This window comes from Lissotriton vulgaris, chromosome 6 (assembly GCF_964263255.1).
Source record: "Lissotriton vulgaris chromosome 6, aLisVul1.2, whole genome shotgun sequence".
NCBI lineage: Eukaryota > Metazoa > Chordata > Amphibia > Caudata > Salamandridae > Lissotriton > Lissotriton vulgaris.
This window is the reverse complement of record NC_141694.1, coordinates 1426841805-1426859573: the sequence shown is the minus strand read 5'-3', so window position 1 is coordinate 1426859573 and position 17769 is coordinate 1426841805.

The following is a 17769-nucleotide window of genomic DNA, read 5'->3' as shown; positions in this document are numbered from 1 at the left end:
ATTTGCCATTATCAAGAATTCTATTACTAAGCCTACCCAGAAAAGAAAGAAAAGTATCCTTGTTATTACCCATAGTTCTATCCACGGTGATACCAGGCAAATCTTTTAAAGAAAGTTCAAAAAGTCTTTAACTTGCGGCTTGCATGATTGTTGGGCTGGCATCGTTTTGGATTCACTTGGATCCAAAGAAAACATATAAAAGTTTATGAAATAGCCAGATGCAGTTTGATCAATTATTGGTATTGCATCAGAGTTTGTTGAAATTGTAGTTTGCTCTTGTTGAGGCATGTTGATGTAGACATCTGTATTTGGTTGAATAATAATTTGTCTTTCATTTTGATTTTGACTTTGAAGTTGAACTTCCGGTTCAAGGGGAACAAGTTCCATATCATTGTTGCATAGTCCTTTAACATGATGTAACATGATGAGTCTATCCATTTGAACTTCTTGAATTGTAGTGATAGGTGAGTGTCGCATACTTTGGAGTCCACATGGCCTACTACTCAGTATCCGCCACATAGTGTTGTTTGATTAGGTCAATTGAGACACTTATTTTCTCCTTTTTTCTGGCAAGAGGCAGTAGAAGTACAGTTCTTGTTCCTCTTACTGCTAGGACCTGTACAGGCTTTCTGTAGAATGGTCCAAATTCTTTCTTGACTGCTATTTTCTCTCTGACCAGATCACCAAATTTTGTGAAACAGACAGGTCTTGCCGTGAGTGATTTGACTTCCCCCGTTGCGGTCTGCTTCAGGTGGACATTACTTTGTTGTGTCCTGGATTAATTTAGATCCTGTGGAATGGTCAAATGATCGTGGGTGTCAAATAGTTTTTCATCCGCCACAGTGCCTTCACAATCAAGATCAGGTACCCACATTCATGTCCCAAATAGGACATCATATGGAGTGACCTCGCTAGAGAACTTATTGGCATATTGTTCAGAGCCTGCTGGACTCCAAACAGATGTTTTACCCAGCTCTCACCCGTGCCTAATACTCTAGCTGTTGAAGACTGCTTTACGTCTCAGTTTTTCCTCTCCAAAACCAAATTTCCCTCTGGATGGTATGGAGAGGAGTACAGCAATGCTACACCCAATCCTCGCATGGCCTCCTTGGAAACCTGAGAGATAAACGCAGAGCCCTTATCTGAATGTAATGTGCCTATTGCGTAAGTCCCAATGAATACTCGCAAATCTTTTATAACAGCTCAAGCATCAGCCGAGCGCTGGGGCCACACCCATAGGAATCTTGAGCAGGAATCCACTGCTACCATGATATGTCTGTAAGCCCCATCTCTTTTTAAGGGGCCGCAGTGGTACAAGTAAAAAAACGCTAGTAGTTTGTCGATTATTAACAATGGTGTTGGTGGAACCTTTCATCTGCTGGCAGATGTCACATTTCAAAGACATAGGCTTTAGTCTGCTTTGTTATTCCAGGTGACCAATAGCGTTGTTTCAACAAGGAAACAGTTGCCGTAACTCCTGCATGTGCAGAACCTATGCCCTCGTGTGCTGCTAGAATTAAACCTTATCTATGATCCATGTTTGGAATTTTTCTATCCCCCACTCCAGGAATCTGAGCAAATAGAATGTTATTTGCATCTAACTTGTAGTAGTACTTTAGTGGAAATCTTTTTGGCACTGCACCACTTTTTTTGCGTGAAGAATGACAGCTACCATAATCTCACCGTCTGTTTTCATTTTAGAATGAGTACCTTTGAACCTGTTTTGAACCCAGTATTGCAAGTATTCATTATATGACTGTACAATGTAAAACGAGTTGGGCACAATTAGTGTGGGGATTCTCGATCCGTATTTAACAGTGCCTGTATCAGGGCTTTAAACTCTGCTAGCATTACAGTGCAGTCTCCTAAAGATTGCTCTTTCGTGCAACTTGGATTGATCTTTCCATCACTCATGCAACCTTTTATGATTGAACCTGGCGTGCTATATTGTTGCCTACTTCCTATTGCCGGTTGAGTAGATCCATCAGTGTAAATTATATATTAATACTGATCTAGAGGCATTAATTTGATGGTAGAAGCCATTCTTGTTCATATTTCAGGAATGCTTGTGCCTTTAAATTTGGGTTGTACCTGTATTCTACAACTGTGGCAGTGCTAGAATTAACCCATTGTATCCATCTCGGATGTAAGGCTTTAGCATTGGGATTGCTTGCCATTTGTTGCTGCCTCTAAGTCTGGTACTGGAGTTACTACAAATAATCATTTTCCCTGTGCCAGTGCTCTTTCTCTTACTGCTGCAGTCTGTACTGCTGTCAGGATCTTTTCTGTAGATGCAAAGCACATCTCAGCATTTGTGTGCAAATGTGATTTGTATGCAATTGGTACTGTTTGACCTTCATTATATGTCAGGTATGTGTACCTTGATTGACCCGCAGCTATATGGATCACCAGGTTGCGTACGTTTACGCATGTCTGTAAGTGTTTGGAAGCTATCATGTCAGCTTGTAAGGAACAACGTGTATCTGTGTGTTCCTGTGTCCATTGTCTTACTGAAAAAACAGGTTTTATTAATTCGTAGAAAGCTTTTACTCTTTCTGCATAATCTAAAATGTATGTTCTACCAACATTTAGGAATCCCAGGGTTGATTGCAGATTTTTCATGATTATGGAGGTTGGAGCAGCACACATTTTTCTAGAAAATTGGCTGCCAGGCTTTTCCCTTGACTTGAAAGCTCATATACTAAAAATAGGAGAATGAGGTGACAACTTTTGATTTTTTAAAGTTGAATTTGTAGCCCTCAGATTCAAATCCCAAAGTTATGGTATTCACTCTGTTAAAGTGTTTCTCTAGGTCATCGTCCATCAGATAAATATCATCCACATAGTACAATGCCTCTTCATCTAATTTTTGAAGTAACTCTGTTACTCTGGCCGAAACCAACCCTGGGCTGTTCTCATACCCTTGGGGGAGTCGAAAAAACTGCAGCTGAGCATGATGGTAGATACCTGCTTTCAGGTGCTATATTTTGGCAAAATCCATTTGAGATATTAAGTGTTGTCTCACATTTTTCCCGCACAATGTTATTCATTAATGCGGCACTGTGTGCATTTTAAACTGCACATGTCTTAGTGCTAGTGTTTAAATGTCTGTAATCGAAAACTAGACGATATGAATTGTCAGGCTTCATGACCATAAGGAAAGGATTGTTCATTGATGAGGTGAAATTTTTGATCACCCCTTTGTATTCAAGTTGATCTAAGATCCCCCTGACCTGTTGTTTAGTTTCTTGCTTTATTGCATACTACCTCTGTGCAGTTGGAGTCGTTTTAAAAAAAAAATTATGTGGTGTGTTGAATCGTCATCCCATCCAACATGGTTTTTGTATAATGCTGGAGCCTGAGCTACTGCCCACTCCTGTGCATATGTGTGTTGCAAGTGCCTGGGAATATGTTCTGAGAAAGGCAGTAGAATTAGTGTTTCTCCTTTAGGACAATCCATGACCAATGCTGGCAGCCAATCTCCTTCAGCTAATAAAAAATTCATATCCAAACATAAGGTTCTCCCAAAAGAGACCTCTCACTGTTCTACATTTGTCCCCCTCCATCTGGAGCGTTATTTCATATACTTAGACTGTCCAATTTTAGGTTTAAACCTATAATAACTGATAAAACCAGTCCAGAAGGGAAATAGCCCTCACCAGTGTAAACATATAAACACTGAAAAAAAACTACACAACCACAAACTAAATGCCATTCAAAGAAAGGATTAGAGAGTGAAGAGTCATACTTATTTCTGCCTGAAGGGGCTAATGCAAGGTGACTTTTTTATATAAGGTAACAGTAAGAAAGACTGGGCAACATTATTCTGCTTGAGTTTTGTTCTTTAGGGATATCACTAAAATATTGTTTCTTCTTCCCTTTTTCAGTTTTGTGTTCTTTGGTCTAAAGACACAAGGGTTAGAAGCATGTTTTAGGTGTTGTGTATTTATTTTATAAACTGTAGAGAATCAGACAATATTAAAATCTTATTTGATTTTTTGGCTATGCTTGAGTCTTTCACTGATAGGAATAATGTAGGTTTCATAAGAACCTTTCCCAATATGTACCATTTAATTTACCCTCAGAGAATTCTAAAAACCCTTCATACATCAGCCCCCTTTTCTAGTGAGTCAGTATTGATAGTAGGTGAATTGCCATACACCCCAGGCTTTAAACATTCAATGCAAGGTAAAGTGACATGTATATGTAAAAAGAGTGCAGTCACAAAGCATCTGGGATACTGGTGAAAACATGTCACCAGACTTTTGGAAAACATGGAAGTGTCACTTGGAATGCTGCTGCAAAACGTTCTTACCAAGTTCAACAAAGATTGGGGTGTTTTTGTTTGTATTTGCAGTGAATCAGCCACGTATATAAAACGTTGTGTGATGACCTGTCAAAAATCGATCCCTGAGTTGAAGTGCTTACCTGTAAGAGGTCCTTGCCACTTGTTAGATGGTATGCTGAAAGCATCTTTACAATCTTTAGAGTTAATGAAGAATGCTTTTGACTTTTTAGTCCATTCTGGTGCACTGTTTTGTTATACACTGAATTTAAAACGCAAATATTTCTCACTTTGTGCTTTGGGTGGCATCAACGAAAGACTCATTCCCAACCGTAACACAGTTGTCTGTCCTAGAGGCCATGAATGCTATATTCTCCATGTGGCAACCGTTTACAGAACTTTTGCTGAGTGACGATGCCAAAGGCAAGAAATGTGAGGATCTTTGGTCACATATTGAAAGTAATTTGAAAAAAAGCACACTCTACTGCCTTCTTTGATTTTTGAAGGAAAGCATGACTGCTTTAGTGGACATAATAAACAAAAGTAGATGCTGAAAACACCCTTGTCTACCAAGTATTCAGCATAATTGGTGTAGATGTGAAACATCTCCTTGAGAGTAGGCTTGGCGACACTTTTAGTAACTTTTGGCACTGAAACATATTCCATGATAGAGTGCTTGCCACTTGGTAAGCAAAAAAATGTTGAGGAGCAGTTCAGGAACTTTTACTTTACATTGTATGAGAAATAGCCCTTCACCAACCCTGGCATTTGAAGTCACTGAAGCCCTTACTGTGGTACTCTGCACAAGTTATAGATCCCTTCAGTAAAGGGACATTTTCTCCGGAGATTCAAAAGTGCTGCCTCATTTTTTGACTGCTTCAAAAACTCTGAGCGGTACAAAAGGGGGTGGTGATGGACGGAGCATCTGAATCAATCAAACACTCACACCCAGTCAAAAGATCTGGGTTTGATTCATCACCGTTCTTTAGCCCACTCTGCCACCCCAGTTTAGACATGGCTATATGCAAATCAGTCTGACCCTGTGCCTCATGGGAACAGTCCATCCAGAACTGCCAAGCCATGTCTTCCCTAGACCGGAAAAGAGCTTCCGAGGACCGGTTTCTGGCATTCCAGCCGTCTTCAGCCCAGCTTGCTTGAATCCAGTGGCAAAGTGAGCAAGGGACTCACGTCTGAGCATACCCTGCCACACTTATGGCGGCCAAAAGCGGTACAATAGGGGGTGGTGACGGACCCCCTTTTGTACCGCTTTTGGCCGCCATAAGTGTGGCAGGGTATGCTCAGACGTGAGTCCCTTGCTCACTTTGCCACTGGATTCAAGCAAGCCGGGCGGAAGACGGCTGGAATGCCAGAAACCGGTCCTCAGAAGCTTGTTTTGGGTCCAGGGAAGACATGGCTTGGCAGTTCGGGCGGGCCTGTTCCCATGAGGCACAGGGTCAGACTGATTTGCATATAGCCATGTCTGAATTGTGGTGGCAGAGTGGGCTAAAGAACGGTGATGGATCAAACCCAGATCTTTTGACTGGGTGTGAGTGTTTGATTGATTCAGATGCTCCGTCCATCACCACCCCCTTTTGTACCGCTTTTAGCCGCCATAAGTGTGGCATGGTATGCTCAGACGTGAGTCCCTTGCTCACTTTGCCACTGGATTCAAGCAAGCCAGGCTGAAGACGGCTGGAATGCCAGACACCGGTCCTCGGAAGCTTGTTTCCGGTCCAGGGAAGACATGGCTTGGCAGTTCGGGCTGGACTGTTCCCATGAGGCACAGGGTCAGACTGATTTGCATATAGCCATGTCTGAACTGGGGTGGCAGAGTGGGCTAAAGAACGGTGATGGATCAAACCCAGATCTTTTGACTGGGTGTGAGTGTTTGATTGATTCAGATGCTCCGTCCATCACCACCCCCTTTTGTACTGTCAAAACCTCTGAGGGCATAAGCGCCCAGTTCAACACATATTTTGCAGAACCTATCGCAAATGACCACAATCTTTAGGAGCACCAGTATTGGCATGGAAAACTATGTTATTTGCCAGAGTTAGCAAATTGTTTCATGGTTATTTTGGTGTTGCCTGTCTCAAGTGCCTATGTTGAGAAGTCCTTTTCACAGATAAAAGTGTATATGGGAAGGAAAGAGTGAGCATGCATGACCAAAGACTCCCTGAAGAAGTATTGTATGGTGTTCTACGATAAGTTTGTAAAAATGTATTTTTATTTATTTATTTATAGAGTTTTATATAGCGCGAACGTGACCCAAGGTTATCCGAGCGCTTCACAGTTACATGAGGTATACAGTTTAGAGTACAACGGGTATAACAGCCATAATATATATATGATTCTGGTGCATGTCTTTCTTAACACTTCCAACAATAACAATTTTAGGATCTGTTTAGTGAACAAAAGGTATAAAAGTAGTATTATTCATATGGTTCCGATGTGTACCTTTTGTATGATTTACATCAATACTCCAAAGATCTATTAATTGTAATACTGTACAGTCAAAGATGTTTTTGCAGCTAACTGGTGATTTGTTCTTTACATTTGTTGTTGATCAGTAGAGGTAACACCTACATTAGCTCTAGATGGTTTCACTCTCTGGTTATTTTGAGTGTCTTTGTTGTTATTTTATTCTTGATGTATCCATGTCTGACAGGACTATGCGACATCCAGCTATTAACCATGATGCAGATGAGGAACAGTCTTGCCTAGGGAAGGAACTTGCTCATTAGGAAGACCTTTGCTTCCCTCTTGAATGTTGCAGTGCTTGCAATTTTTCAAATGTTTGAAGGGAGTGAATTTCAGATTCTGGGTGCTGCTCCGGAGAATGCTTTGTCACATGTTTTCTTCTTCCGAAAGATGGGCGGTTTCAGCAACAGTTCTCGGGCACTACTGGATTGTCTGCTTCCCTCTGAAAGCTCGATTTTCTGGACTAAGTACATTGGTGTTTTGTAGTGGAGCGCTTTGTGGGTAATACATGCCAGTTTAAGTTGAATTCTGGCTTCGTATGGAAGCCAGTTTAATCCTTTCAGTTGTGGGGAAATATGGTCGCATTTTCGAGAACCTATGATGAGTCTAGTGGCCGCATTGCGACAGTTTTTTAGTTGGGCTGTGGAAATTTTAGGTAGACCTGTTAGTGTTGTACATCCATATTCAATCTTTGTAATAACTAAGGACTGAATTGCCAATTTGAGGTTCACCATAGTAATAAGTAGTTTCACTTTTCTAATATAGTTCAGGTGAAACCGGGCACTTTTTGCCATTGATTTGATGTGGGCTTTCACGTCTATGTACTTATCCATTGTGAGTCCTAGTGATTTGGTTGAGTCAACTAGGGAACGGGTACAGTTTAGCGCTGTGATCAGTTTGGTCCATTTCTTCACATTTGTGGGGTTCTTTGGTGGTGATATTAAAAGGAATTCTGTTTTTTGTGCATTTAATTTCAGATGATTGCTAGTTAACCATTGTAATGACACTTTTAAGGCCTCCTTCATTGTCTTGATCTCTTCCAGTGACAAGATCTTGATATAGATCTGAGTGTCATCTGTGTACATGTGATAGGATATGTTTGCGTGTCGGAGAATTTCTGTAAGGGGTTCGACATATAGGTTGAATAGCGATGGAGATAATGTTGATCCTTACAGGACTCCATTTGAATTAGGGCATGATGGGGATAGTGTCTTTTTGACCAGGAATCTTTGTGTTCTGAAGGAAGGAAGGATTCAAACCATTACAGAACATTTCCAGATAGTCCATCCTGTCTTCAAGCCGGGATAGCAATTTTTTATGATTTACTGTGTCAAATGCAGGAGACAGGTCAAGAAGTACTAGTAGACATGTTTGATTGTGATCTAGAGCCTGTAGTGCATCATCCACTATATGTAAGATTGCTGTTTCCGTACTGTGACCTGGTCTGAATCCAGATTTGCATTTGTCCAGCAGATTGAAATTAGTGATGTGGTTGTTCAGTTGATTTTGCACACATTTTTCAATTAGTTTGGCAAGTAATGGAATATTTGGACCTTATTTACACTGTACGTACACTGTCTATATACCATGCTCTATCAATGCAGAAAGAAAGCAATAATAAAAGCAAAAAGTTCCATAAACACCTAAAAAACAGTGCTTCTGTTGTTTTTAATGAGATGAAAATATGTAACCACTGATAACCACTGTTTTTGAAGGTATTGAAATCACCTGCAAACACTGAAACCCCCCACCAGCATTTACCAAAAATAGAAACTGAAAACAGGAAAGCCTACCGTGATATAATCCTTCAAGTCTGCTATCACCAGAAATTCCAGCAAGTTCTGGTGAGCTATTGTTACGTCTGCTGCACTGTCTCGCATAGTTAAAGCCCATTCCGAGTTCAGTAGTCGAGTCCTCAGAATTCTGGGCATGTCTGATCTTTAGACCTGCAATCTTCTTCTTTTTGAACTGCGGCTTTTGCTTTGGTTTCTCTTCCTTTTTAGATGTGTAATCTTGAGCGTGCTGCTTGTCTCTGGACTTTGTACGCTCTTCTTGTCTGTCTGACCGTCCTTCTCTCTCTGAGTTTTTCGATAAACCCTGAAAGGAATGAGAAAAATGTATATCAGTATACTGATACCTGTCAGGTTTTCTAATATTATCCCTATTCCTGAGGTTATACCTCTTTCTGGAGGGCTCCTGTGGAGGAGATCTACCTCTGGATTAAGATCTGTTTAAATGTTTGTTGATTTATATTATCCTACTTATTCTTAGTTGAAACAGGTGTCTGCTTGGAATTGTTCTTTCCTGGACTGCCCATTAGTTGTGGTTTTAAAGATTTCCCACCCAAACTATCTCTTCCTAATTCTGCATACTCTATTTCATTTATTTTTGGCAGTTCGTGTTGCTGTTCTAAAGGACTGAACTCCCTTAGGCATTGGCAGATAGCCACTGAAGCTGCTTTCCCTTTAATATTAGCTAGTATTATAGCTGACACCTGGGCATAGCCACCTAGTAACTTCATAAATAAGTTCAGAGCAGGCTCTGCTCCGTACTCATTTAGTATTTGTCTCAATGCATCTGGTATCACTGCTAATGACAGAATACCATGAGTCCTGGTATAAATGGCAGCAAAGGCTGTACCCCAAGTGGTACAATCCTCTAGTTGTGGTATTATCCCCATAGGTAAGCAGACTGTTAGCATTCTGTGTTTTTCATACAGGGTAGTATTCGGGAATATGTGGATAAAGGTGAAAGGTTGCAGTGTTACCTGTGCCTATATAGGATACCTATATTGGAAATAACACGCTGACAGGGATAATATCTTTGGAAGCTACCCTGAGGTCTTTTAATGACACTTCCGACTTTGATTCCATGTTTGGTGCGGTATTGTGCTCTCTTGAGGTTTAGATAGCTTTGTTTTTTGTTATAACCCTCCCTCGATTTGCAGATGAACAATACTTGATGCATTTTCAGTGCATTTTATCACTGCTTGCACTCTCTTGGGTACAATAAAAAAAGTCCTTCCTGAGATTTAATATACATGGCTGTTTCTAACATCATTTTACATGTGTTTTTTAGAATAATACAATAATTATTTAATTTAAATAGCTTTTTCGAGTAGCATTATTATTTAAACATGCTTCACATTATTTCTATGGTAATACTTGATTTGATGTAACAAATGATTTTAGGAAATGTTTGTTGAGGAAATTATGATCAAAGAGCTTTATTTTTTCTGTTGAAAAATTTACAATGATTAGGGATATTGTTTAAAAATTATTTATACATTTTTGAGTTTATTTTAGCTTTATTTAATTATTTTTTTTAACTAACGTGTTTGATTAAAATTAAGTGATGTGTACATGCACACACTGCTTTTCTGCCCCCTTTCATTTCCATTAATATATTAATTGCATAATGCCTCTGAGTGCCAGGTTGTCTCTGATTCCCTACAAATGAAGCACATTATCATTGAACTAGAATTCAGCTCTATACCATTGAAACTGGTAAACTTAGAGTCTGAACTGCTACACCATCATCTTTCACATTTACAGTAACAATACCAGCATGTGCTTGAGAGAGAGGGTAACTTATTGGTGTGGCAGCACTTAGCATACCTGAAGGCTAGCCACCACTGGTCAGAGACTTTTGTATAGTGTGCTTCCATACAAATCTCATGCTACATAGCCCACACTCAACTCTACATAATGGTGTGAGGCTGAGCGTTGAGCAAGGCAGCCTGTTTGTGTGCAAGAGATGTCAGCAGTAGCAAGCCCATCAATGTACATATGACACTGCTGTGTTTTTCGCTCCTTTGTGCATTGCAGAAGAGAAACTTTCGATCCAGCAAGGCATGGCTAAAAATGTAGTAAATCTGAAACAAGGTTAGTTAGACTCTGGATTTTCTGCAGATTTAAGATTCCCAGATATTGTCTTGGATCCTGGACAATCTTGTACATCATGGTTCATATTTACAAGCCCCTTGTGCCACTGGACCATTACTTTTTTTGATGCTCCAGCTGTGTAAATTACAAAATCCTATCTATGACATCATGCAAAGCCACTATGCCTAGCATTATAGATATGGAGTAAGGCAAGGCAGTGCATATCGCTGTGTTGCCTTAGTCTACGGTCAGGAGGCATTCAATGGGCATTGTGGTGGGTTTTCCCATGCAACACCCATGGATGTTGACACTCCCCCAGATTTACAAGAGCATGTAAAACCTGTGGAGGTGGCAAAAACCCTATGCCTCTGGAGGTGAGGCATGTATTCCTCTTTCTATGTGTGCTGCATTCTGTAACAACCACAGAAAGAGGAATATGGATCTTAGGATTGTACCCCTTCATGCACTAAAACAATCCTACCAACAACACTGACACCCTTGTACCATGGTGGAAGGGTGCCTGTGTTGCTGCTAGGCTGCCAAAATGGCACCAACGCAGTGGAAAGGACAGGAATGCACCGTATTGCATAAATACATTGCATTCCATGACCTTTCACTTTGGCGTAGGGCAGTGCAGCAAGCAGACTTGCTGTGCTGTACTACCCCAAATCCCCTTAAATGAGAGCCTAAGTTCATGCTTACTTCTGATCATTTGCATAGCACTGCACATAGGTAATCTCAAGGCTAATCACTAGTGATTTTCTTTTTTCAAAAATGTGCTTCGTGCCAATGTAGCAATACAGTAGACACAATCGACACCCGAGATAAAGAATACACATACAGAAGAGCTGTATTAAAGCTTAAAAAAACTGAAAACCTTTTTGCAGTTTAAGGGCTTTATTATGACTTTGGTGGTCTTCCAAAGGGACCGCCACCGCGGTAGTCCCAGGAAGACCACCAAGGGTGTGGTGAGCCGGCCGGCCGGATTCTAAGTTTAATCTGCAGTTGGCGGGTGGGCGGGGATGTTTTAGGCTCATAGGAGAGACTTAACAGCATGCCACTGTTTTGGGAGTGCCTGCAGCACGTTCCTGTACAGTGCGGCATGCATAATGTTGTGCATGCCACACTGTGCAGGAATTAGGGTGCAATTCCAGGAGGGCACAACACATCCAGACCCATATTCAGCCCGGGCCCTGTTAGGGCCCCCTAACCTGCATGTCCACCACCCTTTTCTTGGTGGGGTCCCCATAATACAAAGGGTGGTGGATATGCATGTTTTATTTATTTTATTTTATTTGATGAGTTTTATATAGCGCTGGCTAGACCCAGAGCACTTTACATGAGGTTACACCTTGTTACAAAGTTACATCAGTTACAAGTTCCACACTGTTGAAAAAGATAAATCAGTTACAAGTTACCTCAGTGACGAGATTAATGGAGCATAGAAGGGTAGGGGGGGTAAGGTAAAAGGGGTAACGAGGAGGGAGATAATGCGGAGAGACGAAGGAAAGTCTGCCCAATGTCCAGCTGGGTGGGTGACGGCCGAGGGAAAGTCCACAGCCCAGCTCCTCTATACCTATCAAGGTAGCTCCACCGGGCGTTGGACAGAAATGCTAGGTCTCCAAGGACAGGTAGCAAGTTCACAGATTCTATGTCCAGATGAGTGAGCCGAGTAAGGGAGAAGAGTGGGGGATATGCTCATGGTTTGGTTGGTGTCCCCTCCAGGCGCTGTCGTATTAATACCCTCAGTGCGGCATTGCTGTCGCCCACAGCTATTCATCTCTCCTACTGACCATGTTGTAATATACTTGGTAGTGCCAGCAATGTCACATTCAGCATATTCAGGCCCCTTTACGCACTGCCACCACTGTGGTATCCTGGGTCCGTGGGGAATCAATGGTCCTGTGGCAGTCCCCCAGCACCATCATGATGTGGCAGGTGAATGCGCAGTGGTGGTCGGATCTCCATAGTGAGTATGGCGGTCCCAAGACCGGCATACTCATAATAAAGCCCTAAGTGTAAATGTGTAAAGTCAAAGAGTATGCCACGAGTTTCACAATAATAAGTCAATGCCAGCAGCGGCCAGTGCAGGTACGAGCGGTGGGCGGTAGGGCTTGGTGAGAGGGGACTCGACAGACAAGGGAAAATAAATTATTTATTTAATTTTCCCTCATCATCGTCGTTGTCTGTCCAGTAAACCCCCCCCCCCCACCCTGCCCAGTCACTCCACCGCTCTTAACTGCATGGGCAGCTGCTGGACAATGCTACTCAGACACTAATCTGTTTGAAAGGGTCCCAAAGTGAGTAATGCAGTTGGAATTCAAGTGCTTTTGTCAGTTATGTCAACAAAGGATTTTTACACTGTCAATGTCAATACATTTAGATGTACAGAAAGTAGAGACAGGAGACAATGAAATCAGCGTATATTAATAAACTGCCAAAGAGAAAGAGCTATGTTATAAATCCTCAAAAACTATCAATATTTTAGTAAGTATAAACTGGTAAGTTTTTCAAGTAACATTTTTCTTCTGGTGATTATCAATCTTTAAAATCCTGAAAGCAAGGAAAACTGCGAACAACTCATTAGATGCAGTCTTTTCATAGTTCTATATTTTCAAACCACCTTTTCCCTGATACAGGAGCCCTAGCTTGACAAAGAAGGTGTTATATTTATTCATAGTGTCATATTTCTTCCTGGCTCAGGTCAGCGCTTTGAAGTTTCATATCTATGGCATAATTTTTATAGGCTGCAGTATAATTCTCTGTTTCATGAGAGAATGTGTACCGTCTCCCTTTTCTTGCTATTTCATCTTCTATGAAGTCAAAGTGAGGGTTCCACTTTTAATGGGTTATATCTATTGCGATAGCCTTTATACCTTTTATGTTCCTTTCTGTTGATTTTGAATATATTGAAGACAAAGTCATACAACACACATTTTCATTGCCTTTAAACTAAATTGCAGTGATAAATTGTAATAAAATCGAATTTATTCCCCTGGACACACATTGATATTTATATGCAGGTTACTTCAGTCAAATAAATACTGTTAAGAAAGTGAAATTACCACTTTGTTTTTAAAATTACAAATATGGTTGTACTGAGGGGGTTTATTTATGAGAGGCTTGCGTCGCCGGAGAGTCACTTTTTTTTACGCTCCGGCGTCCCAAGTCTCTCAATCATATCTATGAGGCAATGCAAAGCCACATACATATGGAGTAAGACAAAGCATCAAAAGGCAATGCATTTCCTTATTCTGCATCGAAGGGGCGTTCCATGGGCGTTTCGATGGGTGCTCCCATGCAACACACATGGTTTTCACGTTTCCCAGATTGACTTAATCACAGAAAGCTGGGGCAGCACCAAAACTTTGCACCTCATCAGAAGAGGTGTAATGAGGAGAAAGATTTTTATTTCTCCTCATTTCCACACATAGAAACGGCTCTGGGGATTGTTTTTGTGCGTGGAGGTGCTCCTTCCTGCATAAAAATATTTCTACCTGCAATGAAGCCACCCACGTGTTGATGCTAGGCAGAGAGTTGGGCGTCAGCACAAAGGGAAAGGGCATAAATGCACAGTACTTCATAAATATGGTGCATTCCTGCCCTTTCACATTGGCGTACGGCAACACAGCAAGAAGACTTGCAGCGCTGCCCTATGCCAGTTCCTCATAAATGAGGCCCTAGGTTAGAACACATAGTGGAGCATATTCAAAATGGCATTTCAGAGAACATAGGAATGTTCTAGGAATATTCAAATGTAATTAGTACAAATAGAATGGACGGTATCCTCTGCACTTTAATTAAGTGGGAGTTGGCCTTAAAAGTTCCGTTGCTGATTCATAAAAACACATAAAAGTATATTAATGTTTACTCCTTTAGAACTACTTCCAGTGTTAATAAACGTTTTTGTGAATCGCCCCCTAACTTTTAAACTGCCATGGTTTTTTAACGAGTTTACATATTTCGTTACTTATTGGGCAATGCACATGACATCACAACTAAGGTCATTAATGGCGCCACATCCGCGCATATGGCATAATAACATCACTACTGATAATGCTTCGACTTCTGAAAAATGGTTATCAGATCTCTCCTATTAATGAGTTTTACTAAAAGACCTTCAGGACACATGCACCAAGGCCTGTGAGAGTATGTGAAAGTATTCTTCTGCAGTACTACTGCCCAACTTCATGAATGCTTTTGGGATTTTGTTCCCGACTCTTCAAGATTTTTTATGAGATGTTTCAACAACTGGTCGAAGGTGAATATGCAGAACACAAGGCAAATGAAAGGCATATCCCATTAGTCGTTTGTCAAGGTATTTATTTAGGCATTCTAGGTGAGAATCTATCTGTTCTGATTGTTTGCGTGTGGATTCTGTGTGGGGTGTGTCAGTTTTTGTTTTTGTGTATGAGATGTAGATAAGGGTAATCAATAATGGAAATCCTAGAGTGTGAGGTGGAATGCTTTCCTTCGCCTTTTTAATAACCTAAAATAGTCAGTTGGTCTTAGTGAGGATTAAGAGAGGATGTATATTTTGATTATTCAATAACTAAAAGTAATTGCTCGTGGGTACCTGTATCTGTGACTGTCATCCACCTACCCTCACACTCCTGTACGTACCTTGCTCCTGAGGGGGTGTCTGAGCCCATTGATTCCACAAGATGATCTTTGACTTTGAGTGCTGCGAACACAAGGGTACTGATGAATTTTGTGGAGAGTGGTCGTACTAATGGTATTTAAATCCTTGTGACATGTGGTTTGGATGATTTAAAAAAATGGAATAAGGGTCATGTTCATCTTTTTATTACACTTAAAGAACTACAGGGCATATTATCAAGACAGACGATACAATTGTCGCCGCTTTATCGGCAGAAAACTGCCGCTAAAACGGCGATAATGGGCTTGCTAATATGCTCTATGGATTTTCAATTGAAGCCCATGTTAGATGTCCTTCACATCTGACATGGGCTTCAATTGAAATTTCATAGAGCATATTATCAAGCCCGTTATCGCCGTTTTAGCAGCAGTTTTTTGCTGCTAAAGCGTCGATAATTTTATTGCCTGTCTTTATACTATACCCCTACGTTAATGGTGTATTCCCCTGCAGTTCACATTGGTGATATATGGTATCATGATTTCCATCGTGCTTGATGGATAGTTCCTTATCCTATGTCATGCACACATTACTGGGGAGCTATCTTTAATTGTGATCCGCCTTACAGGCTTGACAAAAGGGTGTGCATATTGTTTAATAGAGGATGCAAACTGTTGATTTGTCATATCAGTGCTTCGCCAGCATCTTTGGATTTCTAGTCTTGCTTTATTTGTAATCTCATTGGTGTTTGCTCTTTGACTAGCGTCATAATGCTTTGTCATACAAGGGATGCGAATACGTCTTTTGATTTTACTGTGTCGATTGGCCTCTCCTTTGCTTCTATATTGTATTACCCTTCTTGATGGCATGATGTTTTGTAGAAAATAGTGTTGCTTCTTCTGAATAATGGCTAGTGTGTGAGAGCATCATCTTTCTGCTGTACTAATATTTTGAAAACTTGTTTGGACATAAAGAGATGCAGTGGTGGTCAGTAACAAAGAAAGCAGGAACATTGAGGAACCAAACTGTGCAGGAACGACCAAAAGTTTGGGAACTGGGGTGTTGAACTGCAAACGTTTTTCGGCTCATTTTAATTGTAGATTCATGCCATGTTGTAGTATTTTGCAGTGCTTGGTGATGTTTTCATTGCAGTGTTGTATTTCAAGACGGTTTCCAATCTTATAACACAAAGACTGCCATTTTTAATGACACTAAGCAAACTAGCTATGAAATTGTCAAAGAGGAAGGCATTGCTTGGAACTCCCTGCTGCACAACCCAGATCAGATTTTAATACTACTGCGTTGTTTTGGTATAGTTGTGGCACAGAATGACAATGCGTTTATGGATCAAATGTCTCAACATTATGAAACTCTTGGGGATTGGTTATACATAAGTAAATTAGAAATAGTTTGTTCCAAATTTATTTGACGGAGATGCATACTTTTTTTGGAATAAGAAGCATTAAAACCTTCCTAACTGCAAGAATAAAGTTGACATCCATCAAGTGGAAAAGAATTAAAAAGAGATCTATTCGTGGAAGGTGCAAAAATGCCATGGCGATAGAACCATCTGATTTAAGGGAGTGCATACTTCCAGTAAAATAGTTTGTTGCAAAATCGGCTGAACAGAGTGTAATGTCCATTAATGTTGAAACAAAAAGACATCAGGATAATCCGGTGGCAGTATTATGTATGCACTGGAGGCAGTATAATAGCCTAAGGCAGACCGTCTCTTTGAAGCATCAGGCCTGTCGTTATCTAGAAGCATCCGACTCGTCGTGGAATACTGGGCCGGGTATTCAGTCTGCCTTGAGAAAGTCTGACTACATATTTGTACAGACGAAACACGTGTTGGCTTCAAGAATTGGCATCAAGAATTGCTGGAAATTTGACGCACACAAATAAAGGAACTTCTTTTTTCTTCCCTTGTGATTGGTGGATGGTCCTTTGTAAAACAACGGTGGATTGATATAGGATATGTTGGCCTGTGGACATTGGAGACTTTGATATATACTGTTTTGATATATTCTTATTTTGGGATATATGTTCTGATTGAATTCGTTGTGTCTACATAGGGTGTGCTACAACTGTACTGTTTGATAGGCCTGTCTTTAAGTTTGCATGCAGCAAGGAAGCCTGACTTTCAAAGAGGGACGGAAAACCCCCCTCCCCTTCAGGCAGGCGCTGTGAGCAACTGCACCTGCCTGCAGGGGGAGGCCTCTGGGCTTTAAGGAATCCCCTTTCAGAGGGCGCCCTAAGAGTGCACTGACTGTGCACCACATGCATGTGGTACAACCCCTGATAGCACTTATGCTGCTGTTCCCACTTCTTTAACATGGCAGGGGCACAAATGTAAAGTTTTCTCTCATTTGTGTGGGGGCACATCCCCATAAAAATTAGAAATTGTTTCTTTGAGGTTGTGTGGCACACATGTTTCGCTGGCACAATGAGTGTGAGAGAAGGAGCTGCACAGGCACTGCAGGCCCTTCTGTATTACCAACATTTCCCAGGCTGCTGAAGTG